Genomic DNA, 22,497 nt, shown 5'->3' on the forward strand with positions numbered 1-22,497 from the left:
GGTAAAAGGAGGCAAGGAAACGTTCGGGGAGAGGGGGACAGTCGCGGAACGACAGGAGGAAGAATGGCGTGGAGCGGAAGGCGGCGGGGCGGAAGGAGGGGGGAGTAAGGGGTCAAGTGAGGACCAATGCATCAAGCAAACCGTGACACTCGCCTCCGCATGGCGTGCATAGATCATGCCGACCTCGTCGGTACGCGACGGGGACGACGTGAGACGGGGAGACGATCTAAGCCGTACACTGTAGAAAGAGCAAGCGAGAGAGAGAGAGAGAGAGAGAGAGAGAGAGAGAGAGAGGGGGGAGGGCAGAAAATGAGAGAGACGGACGGAGACTTCGTCTCCTACCTCTCTTGTTCCTTTCCCGCCCTTCGATCACTCTTCCGTCTTTCTCTTTCTCGTTCGCGACTGCGGCGGGAGAGCACAGATGTACGAGCCGAAGTACGAGATAGACGCGAAGAAGAGAGCAGAAGTGCCTGTGCGAGACCTCCGGTACGCGACGTGCGCGTACACGCGTGTGTGAGTGCGCGCGAGCGTTTTTTCAACGAGATTTATTACCGAACTCTTAATGCTCCGGGACAAGAGGAAGGGGGGAGCCGGCGTCCTTTTCCCGCTTCCACTTACTCCTGCCGCCGCCGCCGCCGCCGCCGCCGCCGCCGCCGCCACCGCCGTCGTCGCCGTCGTCATCGACGACGTCGTCGTCGCCGCGCCGTGTCGACAGTACTTCGTACCTTCTCCTGCCGTGCCTCCGCGCGTCTCCGCGCGTCGCTTAATCCCCAGCTGCCACGCTATTACGATTTGATTTACATTCTCGTGCTAACAAGGGTTGGGATAGGGACCGAAGGCTGAATTCGGTGGCTCTCTCGATAGGTCGCGGAAACCGGCGGACTGGACTGTCCCAGATGACGACATTGCATCGATCCAGCACAATCTTCGAATCTGACGAACGATAGCATCGATCATTTTTTTTTTCCTAGAAATTCCGATAAATCTGTAATCGTTTTTTGCGATTGCTAATCACTGTCCGTGTTAATGAAAAATTCAACTAGTATCACGCGAAATAATTCAAACTAACGGCGACTCCCGGCATGTTTAATTCGTCATAGAAAAAATTCAATAATGTAGTTGGGCAGTCGTTAGATTTTAGAAGCGACAAGGAGATCTTGTACATAGGCTCGAACAATAAACGTCTACGGCTATGAAATTTATGGCTACAAACGGCGTCATAAGCGCGAAATAAATCATTATTAAGTAAATCGTATTACTGTTTGTAAATTCCACTCTTAACCAGCCTAACTTTAATGAGATCATTATAAAGGGATTATATAATTGCGACACGACGTGCGTTTTACGCGCCGGAGCGCGCTGTAACCGTGGCGATCGCGCGAGGAGCCGGTCTCCAGAGAGATCAAGATATTCGATCAACGTTCGATCGGAAAGATAAAAATCCAAGCGGAGAAACACGAGGCTGCACTTTGTGCGGCTAAATGTTATGGGAAGCGGGAAGTCGGTTAAGTAGAAGCCGCTGCATCACTGTCAGACGGGGGAACGTTCCTACTGAATCATTTTACATGTGGGATATCAAAGAGCATCGGCACAATGAACGCGAAATATATTTGTTTCGCAAATGATGTATCTGTATTCATTTGTAAACTTAATAATTTTAGAAATGCTTGGGAAGATTCTAAAAAAAGAAAAAAACAATAATAAAACTTTCAGGAAGATTTATAAGCAGACAGGAATTCTTTAATGTGCTGTGTCTAATAGTAATTTAACGCGTTCACTTAGCGAATAATTCAACAAGTGGAAATTGAAATACTTAAAAAAACGAAATTAAAGTTTTTGCAAAAAGAAGATGGAATTTTTTATTACGCTCGCGTAAGTATAATAATGTTATGATTATTATCGACAAAATGATTAATACCGCCCTCGTATTAGTACAATATAATTTTCATCTTACCTCATAATTGTTCTCGTTGAGTAGTTATCCAAAGTTATCAAAACTTTCGCGAATGAGTTACCACGTCACTTTTACACGTCGTTTTTCTCATCTGCGTTACGCACTCGGCATTTCTACCGAATATCTTTCGAATAATCGGATGGTACGTCGATGGTACGCGTGTCGTTCCGAAGAAATCGCGGACGGCCGGACGTACGAGAAGACGCGAACGGGTGAGACGAATCGGGAAAGACTTGCGAGAAGGATTGAGGAAAAAAAAGAAAGACAGAGAGGCAGAGAGAGAGAGAGAGAGAGAGAGAGAGAGAGAGAGAGAGAGAGAAAGAGAGAGAGAGAGAAAGCTAAAAAGGAATCAGTCTCGAGACACATCACCACAGAAGACGAGAAGGGCGACTCGCGTGAGGAAGAAAGACTCTCGGGAACTCCGAAGAGTGGGATGGGGGCGTGGGTGGAATGGGCGGTGGTGGGAGACGGGTGAAACACGGCGCCCCGCTAGGACTCGCCTCGGTGGTGGGGACAGTTCAGGGCCGCGGGGAGGGAGACGACGGCACCGCGAGTAGGGGCAGACGACGCTGCGATGGAGGGGGCAGAGGTGGGGAAGATGACCGCGGAGCCGTCAGTGCGCCACGTGCTGCCGTCGCGAGTGGGTTTTCGCTTTTGCTCCGTTTCGTCGGCGGGCCATGCACGCTGTCGCGACACCGCTGTGACTCCTCTTCTCTTTTCGCGGTGAACCGATCCAGGAAAACTCGATCGGGAATCGCGGTGACCGGTGACAGTCGCGGGGTGTGCGGCGGAATCGTCGCGGCGATGCGCGTCTCCGCACGGTGACGGATGACTCGAACGGAGGAAGTAGTGACCCTGCTGAGGACCACGCAGAAAAAAAGAGTTCAGTGAGTGGTGATAGAGCTGTTGTCCCCTCCTCCCCCCCCTCTCCCGTCCCCACTGCAACTCATTTTCCTCGCCTACTTCCCTCGTTGAGTCGTGCTGCATAGCGACGAGTTGATCGCGTCGTGGAGATGACGACGTTGTGATATGGTGCCGAGAATCTCGCACCCGAGGCGCGTCCCGATGCTCGCCGTTCCAACGTCGCGTTCCTCCTGTCATAACTGCTGGACAAGGATCGGCGCGTCTGTGGTGCCGGCGGTGACGGCACGCCGGGATCGACGTATCCTGCCCGGTGGAACCACTACTTCGTGGTGAGTGTGCCGTGTGATTCATGCGTTTCCGGAGACCGCCACGGGCGACATGTCACGTTGGTTACCGGTACCGTTCGAGGAGCTAGTATTCTTGCCGAAGGCCCTGCGTGAACGCATCGGAATGTGCTCATCCGTCGAGTGCTGTCACGTACGGTCCATTTGGTCGCTGGGAAATAAATAGTGAAAAATGCGATACGTCTCTTCCGAAAAGTATAGAAACTAGAGTGTGGATTGTGTCGAGAGGCCTTAAAGGCGTTTATTATTCCAGAGCGGTGTTATTTTACATATAGTGTTTACACGTGAATAATTTCATGTTTTTTTTACAACACGCACAAATAGAAAAAAAAAGAATTTATTTTCTCAATTTTTCTCATGTGAAGAGTGAACAGTTCGCTCCGAGACGCGTGACTTGAGTTCGCGCCGTACTCGGTGAAAATCCCAAAGTGCTATGCATGAAAATTTGAATTTGTAAAATTTTAATTTCATTAAATCTCCTTTTTCTCACGACTACGTAATCGCGATGATTCCGTAGAATCCACCGCATTCCGTAGGACCCACCTTGATTCACTCTTGCGAATTTTCGCGCGTAAATAGTTGTCAGGAGATATCCTACGAGATATCTTCCCGCGCGGTTGCTTCTTATCGGAGAAAAATTTCGCGGGGAGTGCAACGCGTTCCACGGTTGTTTTATAAACAACAGAGGCAAAAAGAAATGGAAAAGAAGAAAGATCACTGGCAGCGCGGGTACGCGCGAGCGCGTGGCTAGCATAAACAAAAGTGCAGTGCGCGCAGCAGGTGGCGGGGAATCGCGTGTAATCCTCGTGCACGTCCGCGGAGAGCGCGTTGCTTCTACCCCTTTGGAAAATTAAAGTCGCGCCGCATTAACCTCGATCAAGCGTGCGCCGGCCGCGTCAAAGCGTAGTCGCGGATTAAATCGCGCCGCGCGATTCTATTTTCGCCCTCGTGCCACGATTTGGATTTTCTCTGTCGTGCACCTTGCTCCTCCGCGTCTTCGTTTATCCTACACGCGTTCGTCTTTCCTACACGTACACAGATATACACACGTATACGCGCGTACGCATGCCACACAAAATACACACATACACACACACACACACACACACACACACACACACACATTTTCTCTTTCTCTGTCTGTATATCGCCATCTCCGATTCCGGAATATCTTACAAGCTGTCAGGATAAAAACGCCATGATTTCCTATAGCGCGAGTGACACATATTAAAGCGTTCAAACCTTGTAAAATATGATATTATATCGATATGATGTGATATGCAATATGTGAGATTATCGACACGTACTCGACGGGCTAATTTCGATTTGGGTCGAATTTTGATTGGTAAAATGTCAGTGTGTGACTAGACGTCACATATGTCATAATGCATGCGACGATTAGAATGAGAATAGCGAATACTATATTTGTTATCGGGCTGGATTACGGTCGACAGGATGAAACATTAAGTGAAATTTATATCATTAGAAAAAGAAATTATTTGTGTGAATCTTATTTTTTTATTAAAAAAAAAGTGCCAGAATATTATAGTTTTATATTATAAATGTAGGGAAAATACGAATTTGTTGTTTCATTTGTTGTTTAATTTTTTGTTTAATTTGTTGTGCATATTTATATAGAATGATTGATAACGTTTATATTTTCTTAATCGTCTCTTTTTCGTCTCTATTAAAAACGATCGTTTCACGCAGTTTATTTCTTAAAAGTTTTATTCCGATTTGTTTTTAGGAGGCTTAATTATGTATCGATTTTATCAAGAAAATTTAATTTTAATTTTGAATTTTGTAAATTTTTTATCTCTTTCGTGATTAAGTATTGCCTGTAATTAAGTGATCAGACAGAGATAATGACTCTGTAATTAACTATAATTAAACTATAATTAGCTATAATTACTGCTGATTGACATCGCATGATGATCGCCTTCAAATTTATCTTCAGTTCGGCTCTCAACACCTCAACATCCTCAAACCTTTTCATCTTCAATTGTTCTTGCTTCCTACTTGCGTCAACCCGTGACACGAAGCACGCAAAAGAGAGAGGGAGAGAGAGAGAGAGAGAGAGAGAGAGAGAGAGAGAGAGAAAGAAAGAGAGAGAGAAAGAAATAGAGCGAGAGAATGAGCATGTCTGTGCGTCGCGCTGCGTGTGGTTTATCCCATATCCGCGCTAATTGTCAGTTCATCAATATCGCGCCTGAAAAATGCATTTTTGAGCGAACGCACTACGGGAGAGCGTGGAGCGTCGAGTGGACGCCTCCACCCTTTCGCCACCCGCCATGTCAGGGAGGGGGTTGAGGTGGGTTGGGCCGCTTCTTGACACGCTTTCCATCTTCGGTCTGATGGATGCGGTAAACGCTGGCGTTGACAGTGCGTTTTAATTGCGAGGTCCGCGTTACTGAAGCCATCCGAAGTGGGTCTCGGCTGACGGGATTGAAAGCGCGCGTCATCGCGACGAGAGATTTTTTTCTACCGTGCGGTGCGGTGCGGTACCGGTACCACCGGTACCACCAGTGCAAAGCGACGGATCTTTTTTTCGATCACTTCGATCACGATCCATCGCGACGTCGGGTCTTGGCGGCCTTCGATTTCGAGTCGATGGCTCGACCTGGTTCTTTCTTTTTTCCTTTCTTTTTTCACATCTTCTTTTTCTTTAACGGGAATATTTACTTTGCGCGCTTCTTTTCGCGCGAAGCAAATTACGCGCGCGCGCGCGCGCGCGCGCACGCGGAAGTTTGTGTGGCGAAAGGGACACGGCGACGTCGCGTCTTTATCGTTAACCTTATTTCGGGTCGAGAGAGCCCGCGACGCAATTAACGGGATGCATCGAATAAGGCGCGGGCAGCGCGATCGGAGAGAGAGCTGATCTGTCAATCTTATTCCATCCTTGGAGAAGTGGTGCATTAACGCGCCGAGTCCTTCGCTACCATACGATGATTCGCAATTATTCGCGTCGATACTCAACGATTATGCTTTTTCCTTTCGACTCCCTCTCGAAGTCACTCCGAATCGGACAGTCGATTTCTTTTTATTATTGCAAATGCACTGTCCAACGATCTGTATAAGGAGACACGTTTCGGAGCAATTACTGTAGTTATGTAATTTGGAAATATTGGATTACGATTTTGTCTTACGTTGCATTATCGGTTTCCTCTCGCGTTTATAGAGCACTTTGGACGTTAAGAATACTTACGATTATGCATTATAAATTCGGAGGAAACGTACGGCGAAGAAACGAAAACGAGACAACTTCCGTTTGCGTGCGTGTTATTTTAACTACTATGCTTATACGTGCGCTTGACGTTCGGATGTAAACGTGAACGCGAATTAGTTTATTATCTTAGTCCCGGACACCTGAAGAGAGAAAGAACTCCTCAGGATTGCGTAGACCGAGAGAAATGTGTTCGCATATTGCGTTCGTATTAATATAGACGCATAATTTATCGCATGCTTGATGCGCATCAGTATGAAATGAGACAGACTTTGTTGTGTTTACACAGATATCACGTTTAACAATTTATTATTTAAGAATTTTTTCGAGAGCCTTTTTAGGCAAAATTCGATGATGTTAACGTATTTCTCAATTTTTTTTTTTCATTTATTGCCTGTTAGAATAAAATTAAAATGCGTAAATAATATAATAATATAATACATTATTTAACAGTTTAGTTAAATGATTCTTGTATCACATAAACTAATGAAATTTTATAATAACGTACTGTACGAGAGAAAGCTGTGGAAAACAGCAGTTGTCATCTGACGATTTTGCTTCTTACGCCGTGGAAGCTACAAAAAATTATAGATATCGTCGCGCATATGTCTTATGGATGTGTATACATTTTTCACGTTCATCAATTGTTTTTACACTAACTCGCTGTAAACGATCCGCTTTTGCACGTCACACGCATGTGGTGGCAATTGCCGGATATTTACGAGACAATCCAATGTGACAAACATCGTACGGGACGATAAATTCCCTCGCGTGTCTCTCGTCATTAATTAAATAACAACTTTTTAACAGGCACACGCTTAAACAATTAACCAGCTTTATCGCGGTCGGATATTGGAGAGTCTAATCGACTCGCCGATTAGAACGAGAATAATCGCGTACAAATTCATAAACTCGTATATATTTTAAATACATATATGTATAAATTTACTCTCAATCGGTCATACGACTTAAAATTCGTTGACTTGCAACGAAGCGGACATGATGTCACCGGACGGCGACATTAAATCCGCCGTGTCATCGTGAGACGTTCCTGACATACGTGTGACGAATCATTATGGATTCATGGCAATCGAAGCAGTCATGCTATAAATATTGTTTATTGCATCTCGCCGATTGTCAAATTAATTCATGAAATCATTAATATAATTATTACCGTCATCCAGACGCTTTCGTCATTTCTCCGAAGTCGCAATCGTGACCGAATCGTCCGACAGATTGACATAAATCGTCTGCTCTGTCTAGAACGCGCGCGCGATAGAATGGAAATCAAGGCTAAGCCAAAACTACAACGAGCAAGGATAAAAATCAACCGATTAATTTTCTAACGCGTAAAGTTTTTGTTTCCATCAAGGCAGTTTCTTCTCGCACGTATTTCTATTTCGCATCGATCGACTCGCCCGTCCGCTGTCGTGGATTTCGACAAATTGTTGTCTAATCGCAGCACGGCTGCGATCGGCTTACGCGCGGAATGCGCAGTGAAAATTTGTCGTCGTCGTCGTAAATCCACGTCCACGTCCATAGCTGTTCCTCCGCGGAGAGTCTCGTTGCATCACGTTCGTCCGCGTCCACGATAGGGAGTGCTACGACTCTCTTGATTTATGAGTCAGTTTCGTAAGCGTAATGACGAAGAGGATTAAGATTCCGCTTTTACGTGTCGGCGGATAACGGCAGATCGAAGATAATTATCGCGTACGTTCTTTTTTCCTTCATCGTGGGACAGACTCTGCCTTGACTGCCCGTCGCCGTTATAATTTAACGCGCGACCGATCGGTAATAATACCACGGCTACAGAAATATCTGCTCTCTTGTCATCGCTCTCTCATATTTCGACGCTAATGCGGATCGCGAGGCGCATGATTGAGATGCTCGCGTTCTGGATGAATAAATGTTTTCTTCACATCCGTGCGTTACGTATTCGCGATTTTATCTAAATTTATGAAATTTGAATTTTACAAATAATATTTATTCGCTCTTTTTCGAGCCACAAAGCCACGTAAATTCTTTTTAAATTAACTTTATGAGATATGTTATATTACAAATATTGATATAAATATTTGATATAATAATTGAATTAATTTAATCTCTAATTTGTTTGTAACTCTTTGTTACATTTAATTTTTGAAATAATGAAATCTGATTCGGCAGATCTACCTTGACGCGTATAAATCGGCAGATAGCACGGTATACCCGATTCGATCAATCTGAATTGACAGATCTATTCTAGCACGTCTGACGTAACAGATCTGATCTGTCTCGAATCTAAAAAAAGGGTACTCTCTGATTTTTAAGGATACGACTCGCGTCAGAAGAAAAGAGCGTAGGAAGGACGAAGAACATGGTATATAGGAGGTTCAGAATGCGCATCCCCCTTCCTGTCCCCTTCTCTTGTAACTATTTGCTTGTCAATCGTCTATCCATCCAGGTGAATGAAGATCCGTCAGGATACCCAAGCAAGATACATCAAGCTTGTTCCCCTTATTCCTCGTGAACGGATTAATAATGGAATCGTTGTAAGCTCACCTGCCAATGTCGTCGGGTTAAAAGGTCCCTTTGATGTCCGCCCGCAGGATTTCGCGAGGCAAATGAAGGATGTTCTCCCTCGCGACAGTCATGGCATGGCATCACCAAACGTTAATGAGACACGTGTGCGAGCGAAACATGAACGAGCGGTTAATAGATATCATTAAAACTGTTCATCGCGGGAACGTGAAAAAATTGTATACGTCGCATTTAAATTGCAGGTCGATTATCGGATGCGCCTCACTCGTAGTCATTAAAGTCGCGTTAACATCGTGTACATTCATGAATATTTTACGTGTAAACAGATGCTCGTCCCAAAATTTTACACGATGAGATATTTCGTTCTGTTAATACACGCGGTTCCAAAAGTTCATGAGAGGATTTCAATGTTACACTTAACATTTCTATTTATTATTAATAAAGTGAAAAAAAAATTTATTACGTTCATACAAGTATGTTGTATACATACACAATCTTTTTTGTATATAATATATATATATATATATATATATATATATATATATACGATACATAGCTGCATCATTGCAACATTCATTGTAATTATTTTTTATATGTATTCGGTGCTTTGTGCTATATCGTAAAAATATTGTCATTTTAGATTGGCATCTTGGATGAAAATCTTAATTTGAATATATTAATGTTTAATTCACGTACAAACGCCATTGTCGTCCGTAATAATTTTCTGTGTGTGTTTCTCTTAGATGTTCGCCATTTAATTTCTACGAGTTCCTCATAGTGCATCATTAGCTCGGAACACAGTTTCCAATCGCTTCTTTTTTTCCATTCCTCCTTATATCGTATCGATGAGCTCTCCAGCGGTATTCGTTAGTGCGGGCGTGCAGCTCCTAGATAGCTAATGCGAAATGCAAAAGGGAGTAGTTTCGTCGTGTGCATGTATGCGAGTGTGTGCCGACACGTGTAGACACGCGCCTAACGAGGACGCGAGACGCGCATGTTGCGCCGCGAATGCGCGGATCCGCAAACAGACTTCGTACGCGCTGTGTGTGTACGTGTGTGTATGTGTATGTGTATACGCGCGCAAAACATAGCTGTTGTATACACACACGCGCGCGCGCGCGCGCGCACACTTACGCACATACATGTCAATAGCACACCCCCGCGATCCAGTACCGCCTATTGAAGTCCGCGATGACGGGGCCCGTCTGTCAGCAGATCAAAGCTGAAGTAAGCTCTCTTTGTGATGCTTTGCCGGGTTGGTATTTAATTATGTATGAGATCGATATTCGGGCCTTCGGGGCTCGTTGTCCCCCTCTTTCACTCGGCTTTCTCTCTCTTCCCTTCCTTCTCTCTCTTTCGCTCGCGATCTCTCCTTTCCGCTTTTCCCTCCTTCTCTCTGCGCTTTTCTCTCATCTTCTCCTCTCGGCTCGTTTTGGTCGCGATCAAACTCGAAGCTCGCCCAAGCAAATGTATATCTTTGCTACAACTTTATTATATCATGATGGCAAGGGAAGGAAAGGCATTCGCTCTTTGTAAGGATATATAGAATTCAAATCAGTGCGATAGTTTTGACTGCATTCGACGATATATCTGTATTTCGGAAAATGATAATAATTGTTTGATATTTTTTTAAATACTTGTATAGAAATCTCGTCTGTTTGTATATAAAGAATATCGAGTTTGTTGATTATTGATTATGTTTAAGCTGTTTGTTGATTATGTTTAAGCTGGTTTTACGAAGTTTGTTGATCATGAATCGTGAGATATTTACCCATCTCTCGTTTTCTCTTCTTCCAGTGAAATGTTGAATCGAGTAAATTAAAAATAAGCAACTCCTTCGAGCAGTTACTCATCAATTATCTCTATTTAGAAAACACGTGATTCTTTGGACATACAAACAGATATGAAGGAAAGGCAAAAAGTAAGGAAAGATAGAAAGATCGAGCTTGTCGATAAAATTAATTAATATTCGCATTCGTTCAGTTTGCACGTGCAGTTCAAAGCGCCGACACCGCGCAGATGTACTTTACGCGCGCATTCGCGTCTCTCGCTTCAATCGTAAAGATCTCGTAAGCGCCGGATGAATATCTGTCGAAAGGAAAGCACGCAGAAGTACCGGGAAGACGAGATTATTGCCAAAGTAAACGATCGAGACTACTAGCTGCATAAACCGGCGAAAAACCGCGCTGCGCCGCAACATTACGAAGAGCGCGCGCTTGTCGTCCATGTGATATCTTAGTATCTTCGAGGTACATCTCCTTTTAATGTTTGCTAATAAGCATAATGAAAGGTCAAGTCTTGATGATGATGATACGAGCCTTCTTTGATAGAGTCTCGTGCTTGCCAACATCCGTCGCATTTAATTAAAGAAGCGCGCTCGACTGTCGCGTTTTCTTTAGTCTTTAGTCTTTCGATTAAAATTTCTGAAAGAGACTGGTGAAAGAGACTTCAATGTGTCCCGGATTACTCTAAATCATCTCTTTTCTTAGTGACTATTAAAATAGGATTTAAAATAGGATATATTATATTATTGACAATATCGTTTATAAGTTCCTGGACATCTTTAAAAATAAAATAAAATGGTAAATTTTTCAAATTCGTGACAGATATTTTTGTTATTTTATAGAAAGAAGATTTTATTGAAAGAAGATCAAATTGTTGTAGTTATTTTGTCAAAATAAAGAAATTTCGCAAAAATGTTTTATTTTAAAGAATATATTTAATTTATGAATGATAATGTATATCCACGTAATTAAAACTTCCTTCGACAAAGGAGCGATTTGTTTCATCGCGAAGTATGTCAATGGAGAAAATTCGTAAGCGCGAGCTGCGAATAAGAAGAAAAAGGGAAAGAAAAATATTAGCCAACCACGATGGCGCTAATTTGGCGCGAGCGACGATGTTTCGATAACTCGCGCGCTTCTATCATACGGCGCGAACGCGTCACGTTCATCCCCTTCGTCCCTTCCATCGCCACACTTCTCTCCCCCCCTCCTTTCCCGCGCGTTTTTTCTGAACGAACGAATCCATTTCGCTCGATTTCCATTTTCACGCACCGATTGCACGTGTGTGCAATCGCGGCCGCGCGACGAATGGCCGCGAAAGATTATCGCTGCACTTCGAATTACGATCAATGTGTACCTTTCGATCTGACGATTCTGTTTTCGCTGCGCGTCCCAATGCCGAATGAAAAGTGCAGTCGGCTCTCACCCCGTGATAATCTGAACGAAATGGTGGCGTAGTGAGGGGAGAAGGAGAGCTAATAAAACGCTCTTGATTTACACGCGGTTTTCGCCCTCGTTGCAGTCCGATTTTTCGCTATGTTACCTCCTACTCTTTACTCCGTGGATTATCCATCTACCCGAGAGATAATCGAACCTCATGTATTAATTTCGTTTTTTAATTTTTAAGCCCCGCGCGTTAATCTTTTATCCGTGCACCAGGGAAAAAATTGATTTAAATTTCCTATCTGTTGTTTGAGACTTAATATTTATTTAATTTAATTTTGCCATGCTTCTTTTTATGACTAAATTGACCACTTCGAATCTTTTTTTATACGCCTGTAATATCAACAGAAAGGCGTAGTTTTGTAATCGAAATATTTACACTCGTGTTTTATTTCACTTCTATCCAAGATTAATAATTTATTTCCGCGCTGCGGAATACACACGCGCCTCTCTTTCTCCCCTGCGATAAATAACATTGTGAATCTCATTGTTTTCAACGGGCAGCATTTCGCCTCTTCTCCCATTGTCGTCGGGGGGTAACCGAAGGCTCGTTTTCCATTTCATACGACCCGGTTCGTTAGAGCACTCTCTCGGTCGGCGGTTGAGAGAGGATTGTATACGGGCAGAGCCCGATCTAAACGGAAAAGCAAACGCTAGAGGCGTGCTGATGATGTAGACACACGCGGCGAATGAGGCATAACGCGGCCAGGACGGGGTCGAAGTAGCAAGCGGCGAGCGCGCGTGGCGTTTTGATCATTCGCACAGAAAATTGTATTTTCGAAATCAATTAATATCCGTGCGAGTAATAATACACTGACTAATGATTGCGCAACCGTATACACCATAGGTCGGAACTGGCCTCGCCATTCCTCCCCCCCCGTCCTCCTCCTCCTCCTCTCCCCCTCCCCTCCCGCCCTCCCCTAGCTCCCCGTCGCCCTCCGGTGAGTGTACCCCGCGGTGACCCCCGGGCTACTTCCAACTGGGCTCCGCGCGCGCTTCGACTGTGATGCGCCCGCACCGGCCAAAGTGCATTTGACAATTTTTAATTATCGATAACGAGCCCGACCGCACAACCGTAGGTTCGGGCTGAAAAACAATGCGTCGACGGCTAACTGAAAAGCCGCTTTCCCCTCCCCCTTTTCTTCCTTGCCCGTGCTCCTCCTCCTCCTACTCTTCCTCTCTCTCTCTCTCTCTCTCTCTCTCTCTCTCTCTCTCTCTCTCTCTCGCGTTCTCGATAATTCAATATTAATTCTATTACTTGCCGATGATCGCGCGAATTTCCCATGTAACTTAACAGTGTTTAATTTTTATCCGTCCCCCGTGATTCGCCGTTTAGCCCGGGATGGATGCGCGATGCGTCACCGTGTGCCGCCGTGTCCAACGAGGTCCGTACCACGTCGCACGATATTTTTGCGGCGAATAATGAACAGCGTGCACGGAGGATTGTATTTCCCGCGCTTATATATATTTTAGTGCGTTTTCGCTAACAATGCGACGTGTAAGCGAGTGTAAAAAATTTTTTTATTTGCAAGGCAATTGATAATCAGAGAACTTTTAGATTATAAAATATCTACATATGTATTCGCGCAAATGAATGTGTGGCGTGGTTTTATAATAGACGCACGTTGTGAAAGAAAAATGCATCTCTTTGGTGGATTAATTAATAAATAATCACCTCGCGGTATAATTACATGCGACAGCGACATGTATTCTTATTTTGCGCTTTTGATTAACGTAACCGCGTCCGCTTTAATTATTTCTTTCATTGCGCGCAATAATGTAGTCGCGTAAACAAATGAAACGGCTGAATAAGAAAGTACGTGTACGCGATGACATAATCCGGCGCGTAATATCAGAATTATATGGTTCACGTATTTATGCATACGTATGAGGCGCGAGTATTTTATTTTAGCTGCTCTTTGAATAAGTTGGTAAGCTGCGATGTATCATATTCGTCAAACGCTCTAAAAAGAACGTTATATTTTTGTACCTGATAAACTCCAGGTATGACGGTATCCGAAAATGATTCAAACAAGTATCGCTTCCCATTGAGAGTCGTGATATCAGTCAGATAAATAATTTTCCAAGAAATTCTCGATTTCTCTCTGATATGATCCAACCAATTCAACGACGATTTACAATTATGCATAGATATTTTCCATCTACACCAAAGATCTCTCTTAGTAGAAATTATATTAGCGAAAGTGGTACTCCTTAGTTTGCAGACGAAAACAAAGACATTGTACTCTCGGAAAATTTTACTCGATATTGTATTCTTCCTTCTGATTCTATAATCTCTCTCTCTCTCTCTCTCTCTCCCTCTCTCTCTTTTCCTTCGTAATAATCACCCGAGATTAGTCTAGATGAGACAAGATTAACTGTACAACAAGCTTTTGTGTAACATTAGCTTTTTTCACAAACTTTTCCAATTGTATTATAAGAGTAGGCAATTCTTCGATTTTTTTTTAACAAATTTTAAGCCACGTATTAGATTATAATGTATGTTTATAGACAATATATATGTATAGTTTATATTCTTGTTTATAAATATATTAAGATAAATATATTAAGATTTAATACATAACTAGATTTTTTAGAATTCTAATAAAAATTATTCGGAGTATTATATATGTATTAATATTTTCTTATTATCACATCTTGTTGACAAACATATTTATAATCATTTAAATAAAACTCAATACAAAAAACATTGGCAAAATCGTCTTTAGATAATCGTCTTTGAGCCAGTTACGTACTCAATATTGAGTCAGTTGTGTGGTCAATACTAATTTAATGCTAAATCAGCACTAAGCATGGCATGATGTTATTCTTCTGGATCGAATCTATACTGACACAATAATAAGGGTCACAACGATACTATCTTACACAATATTGGGCCATTTTAGCATTTCTACATGAGGACATTCGATTAGCAAATTGCGAGCTGCGAAATGACAATTTGTATTTGTATTCGCTTTTCGCTCGCGGGTTCGGAAGTACGCGGAATTCTGGGGAAATCGACGCGCCTTACGAACACTTGGTACAAGGATACTGCGATGTGACTGCAGCGTACTGGGCGCCACATCGATCAAAGGAGCCGCCAAGTTGACGGGCTCTCGTCGTAACTTATGTGCTACACGGATATCTGCATAAAACCGGCGCCTACCATTGTCGAGTTTCCACTGGGTTCCTTTCCTCTCCTCCTCTTCCCCCCCCTCCCTCTTGTCTTCACCATGTTTTTGGGAACTAAAAAATTGCGGCCCTTCCTCTCGACGGATTTCTAGAACTCGAGTGCGCTTGCCTCTCGTATATCGTGCTCTCGTAACCGTCGTCATTGTCATCGTACTCTACATCGTACTTTACATAACGCTGTTTAACGCAGGTCTCTCCTTTGTTATTTCGACGCCTCGCATTTTAACGTCTCGCCGAATCGTTCAAGTTGTTGCCAGTCGTTCGTTCTGGCGTTCGAAATATCTAGCGTTTGAAAATAAACGTGAAATATTTGACGCACTCGCGTCAAAGCGTCACGACCGCGACGTATCACGCCGTTCGTCGAAGAAACTGTCGATTTCTCGTGCCGGCGAAACTACTTTACCGCCTTACTTCGATTAATTTGCGAAGGTAGGAGCAGTCGATGGTCATTGCAACGATTTGTCATCGCTCTTTTTCACTTACGTACAGGCTCAACCTAAGCTGACGCTGACATAAGCGTGCGCTCGATCGAACCACTTTCTTCGTCGCGGCTTTCCCGGCGGTTTATGAGCGAAAAGTTACGCAAAAGAGTCGAAAGCTCAAAAGATTTACGATATTCCATCCATACGCGCGTGAATGCATCGATATTCATCGAGGCGCAGCGTGACGCGTCATCGGGACGGACATGTTAATTAATTAACGATGGAGTTATGAGCACAGCTTAGTGGTCATCTAGTCATTTTCTACTTTCTCTCTCTCTCCTCTCTCTCTCTCTCTTCGAATTATGTCGTGCTTGCGGCACGATCAGTTTCGCACTCTCGCGGCATCGCTCAAAGTTACGGCTAATTCGTTCTCAAGAAGAGAGGGATTGCGTTCCATCGTAATAATTCCGCAGATGTCGAGAAACAGGAGAATCGACACGGTTCGTACGTGTCCTCGCAATGGACGATAAATCTATGAGCCACCTCTGCACGCGCGATCGTAGGAAAAATTCCTCCGTGAATCACTCACTAGATTACTCACATCACTGCCTTCCAGATTTTGCATGACAGAAGTGTTTCGCTATGCGAGAGCCGAGGAATTGCTTTGCCAACGCAATACTCTGCCCGTGTCTCTACGGTGACTCTGTCATAAATCATCCCCTCCTCCCTCCCCACGTTGATCCGCGCTTACGTAGGTACTTTGCGTATCCGCGTTACTTTCCTTAATTTCGTTCGACAGTCCCGCACGCCGGAAGCGACGTGGCGCTTGCGAGTTGACCGCCTTGAAATCAGGCACTCTAAATCGATTTTTCCAATCGACAAGACGTGAGTTATCACTCTTTCGCAGAAAGGCATTGTCCGCGCGCGTAATATTCGATGAGTCATGATGCGCGCGGATCCTGGTCCAATTCCGCGTGTTACGTGTACGTGCGTACGTACGTCATGTTACGTCCGAGGTGACGTGATCGACTAAGCGCACTTGGATTCTGTAATTGGTGTAAGAACAAAATTGCCGAGTAACGTTCGCACCGATTATAACGCGCCGACTCACGCGCGAAAGTATTGTTCTAAATCGAAAAGGCATACAGAGTGTTTCGTAGATATTTTTCATAGATATCATTGTGCAATTATGTAAATGCGAAACATTAAAAAAAATGTCCAATATTGTACTAGCATAATTTTTTTAATATTTCAAATTCAACGGTAAACGTTTGGAATATCGTGTCCCATTTAGCATATTTTTCTTTTGACAAAATTTTCGGAAATTTATCAAGAATTCACAAATGTTTTCGAAACATTTATATTATTTTTTAATATACAATATTCAATATGCAACATTGCTATTTTTCGATTCTTTTATTAAAAAATTTGATAATTTTGATTTAATAAAGAGCCTAATACTTACATTATTTACATGATGAAATATGGTGAAAGATTTTATTTGAATTTACATCATTCATTAGAGTCGGAACGTAGTTATATTTAAACTCAATGACGTAGATATGAAATGTGAATGTATTTTGCGCAAAACGTACATTTGATATCTTGATGCCACACCAACTGCTTTACACGTCTCAGCGTGTCTATACTGATGACTCAATCTTCGAACGTAGATTGTATCCACCTGTTCCTTATACGGAATAGATAGATATGACACGGTTTATGCACTCGTTGCGCATTGAGCGCGATAAGTGGTTCTATACTATTGATGGAATGTTGCGCGACGATGAATTACAACGTCAGTACAAAATCACATTTATCTTTTATATTGTTACGTTAGCGCTATGATGAAATATCCCGATGTGCGTTCACAAAGCATTCAGTGGAAACGTGAATAAGAGATATCGAGCTAAGAAATTGATAATCTCGAGAGAGTATAATTAATATATCCGTAATGTTTACATATTTATTATTATTAATTCATTGATAATTCAATTTGTCTCGGAGATGTGCGAGATATGCTCTGGATCGTCACGAGGTAACGCACGATACCCGCCGGTCTCAACATCGATTTATCGATTGGTTATTGACGGCAGCGTTAACGATCGCTGAAAGATCAACCGGCTCTCGGCGCATCGCATCCCGCGCGCGCGCGCGCGCGCGCGCGCGACACGTGATCATCTCGTGCAACGCCGATATGGTAATTTTGCTCATAAAACGTCGCCGAGATGCTACGGCTGCGTGTTCATTCACACTTTTCTCCGCAATGATCGTACGTGACAACGCGGCTACGCATCTCGCGCGCATTGCAGTCGCGCGAGGAAGTCACGCTGATAATACCGGATAATAATTGCGTGCGTATGTCAACGCGGTGCCAGCAGCGTAGCCCGTAGATATTTCTCTCGATCTATCTCTCTCTATCTCTCGATCTGTGTCCCTCTCGCTCTTGCTCTCTGAATGATATTCTGAGGAGAATTAGGAGATCTCATGACGACATAGTGAAATGTCTCGAGCTGGTGCGTACAGTACCATTACAGCTAAAAATTAGAGATCTCTTGCGAGAAATATTAAAATATTACGAGGAGATGGTCCATATTAAATTAAATATCTAATTTGCATAAGTTGTGTTCGAAAGAATTTGCTTTCGTCTCTTTTATCTTTCTTCGTATTGCTTATAATACAATTTGAAAACCACGTCAAAATAATTAAAAAAAGTATATAAAATACAAAATCTTGTATTGTTTGTCGTAGAGATTAGTTTACACGCATCTCTATTTGAAATAAAAAAAAAAAAAAGTTGTATGCTAATATCGTTCGACTTTCGATCGATATTAGTAAACGAGCAGTTGCAGGAGCTATTGCCTTAGCGAGAGCATGCCAGTAGTGTGCTTCCATCCGCGTGAACTGCACACGTGTAACCCGCTGCGTGTCCACACACGTATAACGGTACCGAAGTCGCGTGTAAGCTGGTGAATCACTACACGGCAATGCGACGCGACTCGACTCGACGCAACGCGACGCGACGCGACGCGACGCGACGCGACGCGACCCGACGCGGCGCGACGTGCACGTATGTGGGATGTTTCGAAGCGGGAGACGGCGGAGGCGCGTAGCGGAGTCGGTTGTCTTCCGAGGACGTGGATCACGCCGGAGCGAGACGCCGATGACGACGACGGCGACAACGACGACGTTGTCTGGGTGGAGCTGACGACGCTACGAAGCGATTGCCCTTTCCTATTGCAAGACAGGTTGTAATGGGATGGGAGGGGGGGGAGGAGAGGACCCGTGGGTTTAGGGAGAAACGCGCCAAGCACGCGCGAGCGTGGGTGCGTGCCACCTCTCTGTGCGCGACATTGAGTTATGTCTCTCTCTGTGCTCGTCCAATCCAATCGATCGCCCGATAGTTTACGATCGAATAGGATGTATGCTATTTGTATTGTAAATTGAGCCCAGTCGATGATGTAACTTCCGTTTCGACACGGAGTTTCTTTGTGAGAATTCTTCAGTCGTAGTGCTGACGTATCGATGAGTAGAAAAGTATCTGTTTTTAAACGGATTTGAATTTTTTATTACTTTTTTTCAATTTATTTGGCTCTTTTTTTTTTTTTTTTTTATAAAACGAGCATTTAAAAAATGTAAAAATTACGAGATTTAATGTGCAGATTTAAATGCAAATTTAAATATTTTGAGAATGAATTTTAAAAAAGATATATATATATATATATATATATATATATATATATATATAATTGTAACAAATGAAAATTTAATTGACTTTAAGAAAATATATATTATACATTAGAGCTGAAAATAAAAGTACAAATAGTACAATAGTAGTACAATATTTTTGAAAGTTTATTATAATACAAATTTAAAAAGTGTAATACTAAGCACTATGATTTTAATTGTACAGTGCTAATAAATTCTCATTTCTGAAATGGAGCAGATTAATATTTCAATGTAATAATGAGGGATATTTTAGTAGGTTGTGTAAAAATAGATATTACATATGTATTATACGTATGTACATAATTAGATAATTAAATCTAGATATTAGCAGAAAAATGACGCATTTTCAAATGCGTATGCATTTAACAAAACGGAACTTGTAATCTTAACTTGTAATCTTATCGGTTGGCGCAGTGTATTAAATAGAAAAATGTCACCCTGTATATTTGTGACTCGTTCTATTACGTAGTCGAACGAAAACGCGTGACCGGTCTGGCTTGATTGATTGGTTACTTTGGTGTTTGCTCTGGTTCGCCGGCACCAGGCGAGTCAGCTTCGAATTGTCACGTCGATCGATTATTTTTGACAAGGTTGATTGATAGGCGGGCAGGATCGATCGATTGACGTACATTGTACAACGCCGCGGACCTCGCCCCCGTTATTGCGTCGCCGATAATAATTCCAGGTAATATTATTGTCACCTTCAGCTCGCCTTTCTCACATAAAATGGCAACTGATGGCAGGCTGTGCGCGGTACAATGCAATCGTACACAATAAAATTACGAACGTCCGATCATTATCAAAATGCTCCGATGGATAATAATCATCGTGCGCATTTTAATTAAACGAATTATTCTTCCCTCCGTACATTAATGTAATTTCGACACCTAGCATATTTATTTACTTTTAGATACAGACGGAATGATCTATTGTCATTCTTACAACGAGCACTAAAGTGTGACTAACAACAGTGTGATTGAAATCAAATTTAAGTATAAGAACATACGATACTATGAAATCTTTAAAATCTCGTACATATATATATTATATTTTCAAAACGAAAAGAATGGAATAACTTTCTTTTATTTAGAAAGAACAACCGGTAAGAAGAATCGGTAGTACAAAGTTGGAGTAATTTAGCGCAATAATGTTATAATAGTAATTTTATATTTTAACGCAAGATGAGAGAAGATGTGCCAATCATTCGCAGCTGGATTTTTATTCAGCATTAAGCAATCGCGATCCGAGTGGTATGTTTCATCACACACTAAGCGTAACGTCAGGCCGGTATAAATTAATCACCTACAATTAAGATGATTCGCCGCATTCTGTTCAAGTATTAAAAGAACTGACGCGCAGCATCTATAAATCTTCATCGCGTTGCGGCACAACGACGCTTTTGTCTCGAATTTTTTCCCAAACGGCGAATTCTTGGGACGCGAGAGAACGATCGCTCGAATTTACGGCGCGGCGCACCGATGGTCGATCGCTCCGGTGCGGCTTCGGAGCGATCGACTCATCGACCGTGTAACCCAATTCCTCGAACGACGAGAGACCCCGCCGTCGTCTTGAGGCCTCGTCACGAGGTGCCATTCGTCATAATTTTATCGATTACCCCGTCGGATAGCCGACGACCGACCGGTCTATGCATCGGACCGGTATGATCGATTCCGCGTCGACTTCGCGAGTACGATTCCAATTAACCCGCTTCCACGCATCGGTGATCAGATACGATCCGTGGATTTCATAATTTCGAGTGTAACCGACGTGCGCTACTATCAATAATTGTAATCGATCTCGCGCGCTATTTTGACGTATGTACGAGAGAGACGACTGGTAAATTTCCACGCGATTTTCCTAGGATATAATGGCGTAGGAGGAAATATCCGGGCGATGTGATGCGATGCGATGCGATGTGGCTAGGAATGACAACGAGTCTGAGAAACTGCATAGTTATTACTTTCCAGTGGGGCTTATTTTCTATGCAGATTTGCGGTTGTCATCAGGCGCACATGATTTATTATTTCATTGTGCATTCCCACCAGCGTAAATTACTTGCATAATGCTATTTATCACGTAATAAACCGTCATCGATGACGTTTTTACTAATGGCAGATCCGAGGAGGAATCTTCCTTTTCCTCCGCCTGCGCGATTGTATCTGTTTAAACAATCGAGTTGCTGAGTAAGTGGCAAAAATTCTCTCCCCTTCATTTTCCCGTGTAACTTAGATCCTTGCTGGGAACAGTTGGGGCGCCTAAATCATTTCTGCTCACCGACCCCAACGGCTAGACCGTTAACTACCGGCTGCTTCTAACGATCAACGATTGCTCGACATTGATATAACGGATCGCGGACGGAAAGACCGTCCACGACGGCGCATTGATAATAACAACAATAAAAGCAGTCGTCAACGATTGGCTTCGAAGGAACGGTGAGGGGGCAGAGGAGGTGACGTGTCTCCTCCCGGAGGCACATTTCTCATTAATATAAACGTCGTCGTATATTACATGCCACCTATTCTTCCATCCTGTTTGAAACTCGTTCGGCGCAACTGAACCGATTGCATCGAGACGATCGGCCCATTCGCGTCTCTCGTTCGCTTCGAGTGAGTGAGTGAGTGAGTGAGAGTGAGAGAGAGAGAGAGAGAGAGAGAGAGAGAGAGAGAGAGAAAGAGGGGGGAGAGAGGTAGAGAGACTCGCGTGAGTCCGACTCTCGATCGCTTTCCTTCGTGGCCGGCCGGGTAGTCAATTCGAACCGCAGAATTCATTAATAACGCGATCACCGGACCGACCATATATCGCGTCGCAGGCGGGGAGGGGGGAGGGGAGGGACACGTATTGCGTCGCTGCGCCGATGGCAGCTGATGAAGTGTGGCCGCGCCAGTAACCCGTGCATCTGCATGTAAGAGCCGGATTGATGCGGCTGCGCGTGCGATCGAAGGACGACAGTTTGGCGCGATCATCACCGCCCGAGGAGACGTCCGCTCGCCCCGATCTCGCGCTAATTATTTCTGATTTAACA

The 22,497-nt window shown here is 43.5% G+C and overlaps 1 protein-coding gene across 4 annotated transcripts in view; it reads left to right on the forward strand.

The window, feature by feature from the left end:
• The window catches only part of tio (zinc finger domain-containing protein tiptop), a 152,702-nt gene that overhangs the window by 62,867 nt on the left and 67,338 nt on the right, over window positions 1-22,497 (forward strand). Inside the window, exon 1 of one of the 4 annotated variants that reach the window (XM_089082707.1) lies at window positions 2,584-3,147. The exons of the other annotated variants lie outside the window; for them this stretch is intronic. The gene's annotated coding sequence lies outside the window, so the exon portion shown is untranslated. Of the gene's footprint in view, window positions 1-2,583; window positions 3,148-22,497 lie in introns of those variants that run through there. 4 annotated transcript variants of the gene reach the window in all.

The sequence above is a fragment of the Pogonomyrmex barbatus genome, unplaced genomic scaffold (assembly GCF_055798465.1).
Source record: "Pogonomyrmex barbatus isolate J1 unplaced genomic scaffold, ASM5579846v1 scaffold6, whole genome shotgun sequence".
NCBI lineage: Eukaryota > Metazoa > Arthropoda > Insecta > Hymenoptera > Formicidae > Pogonomyrmex > Pogonomyrmex barbatus.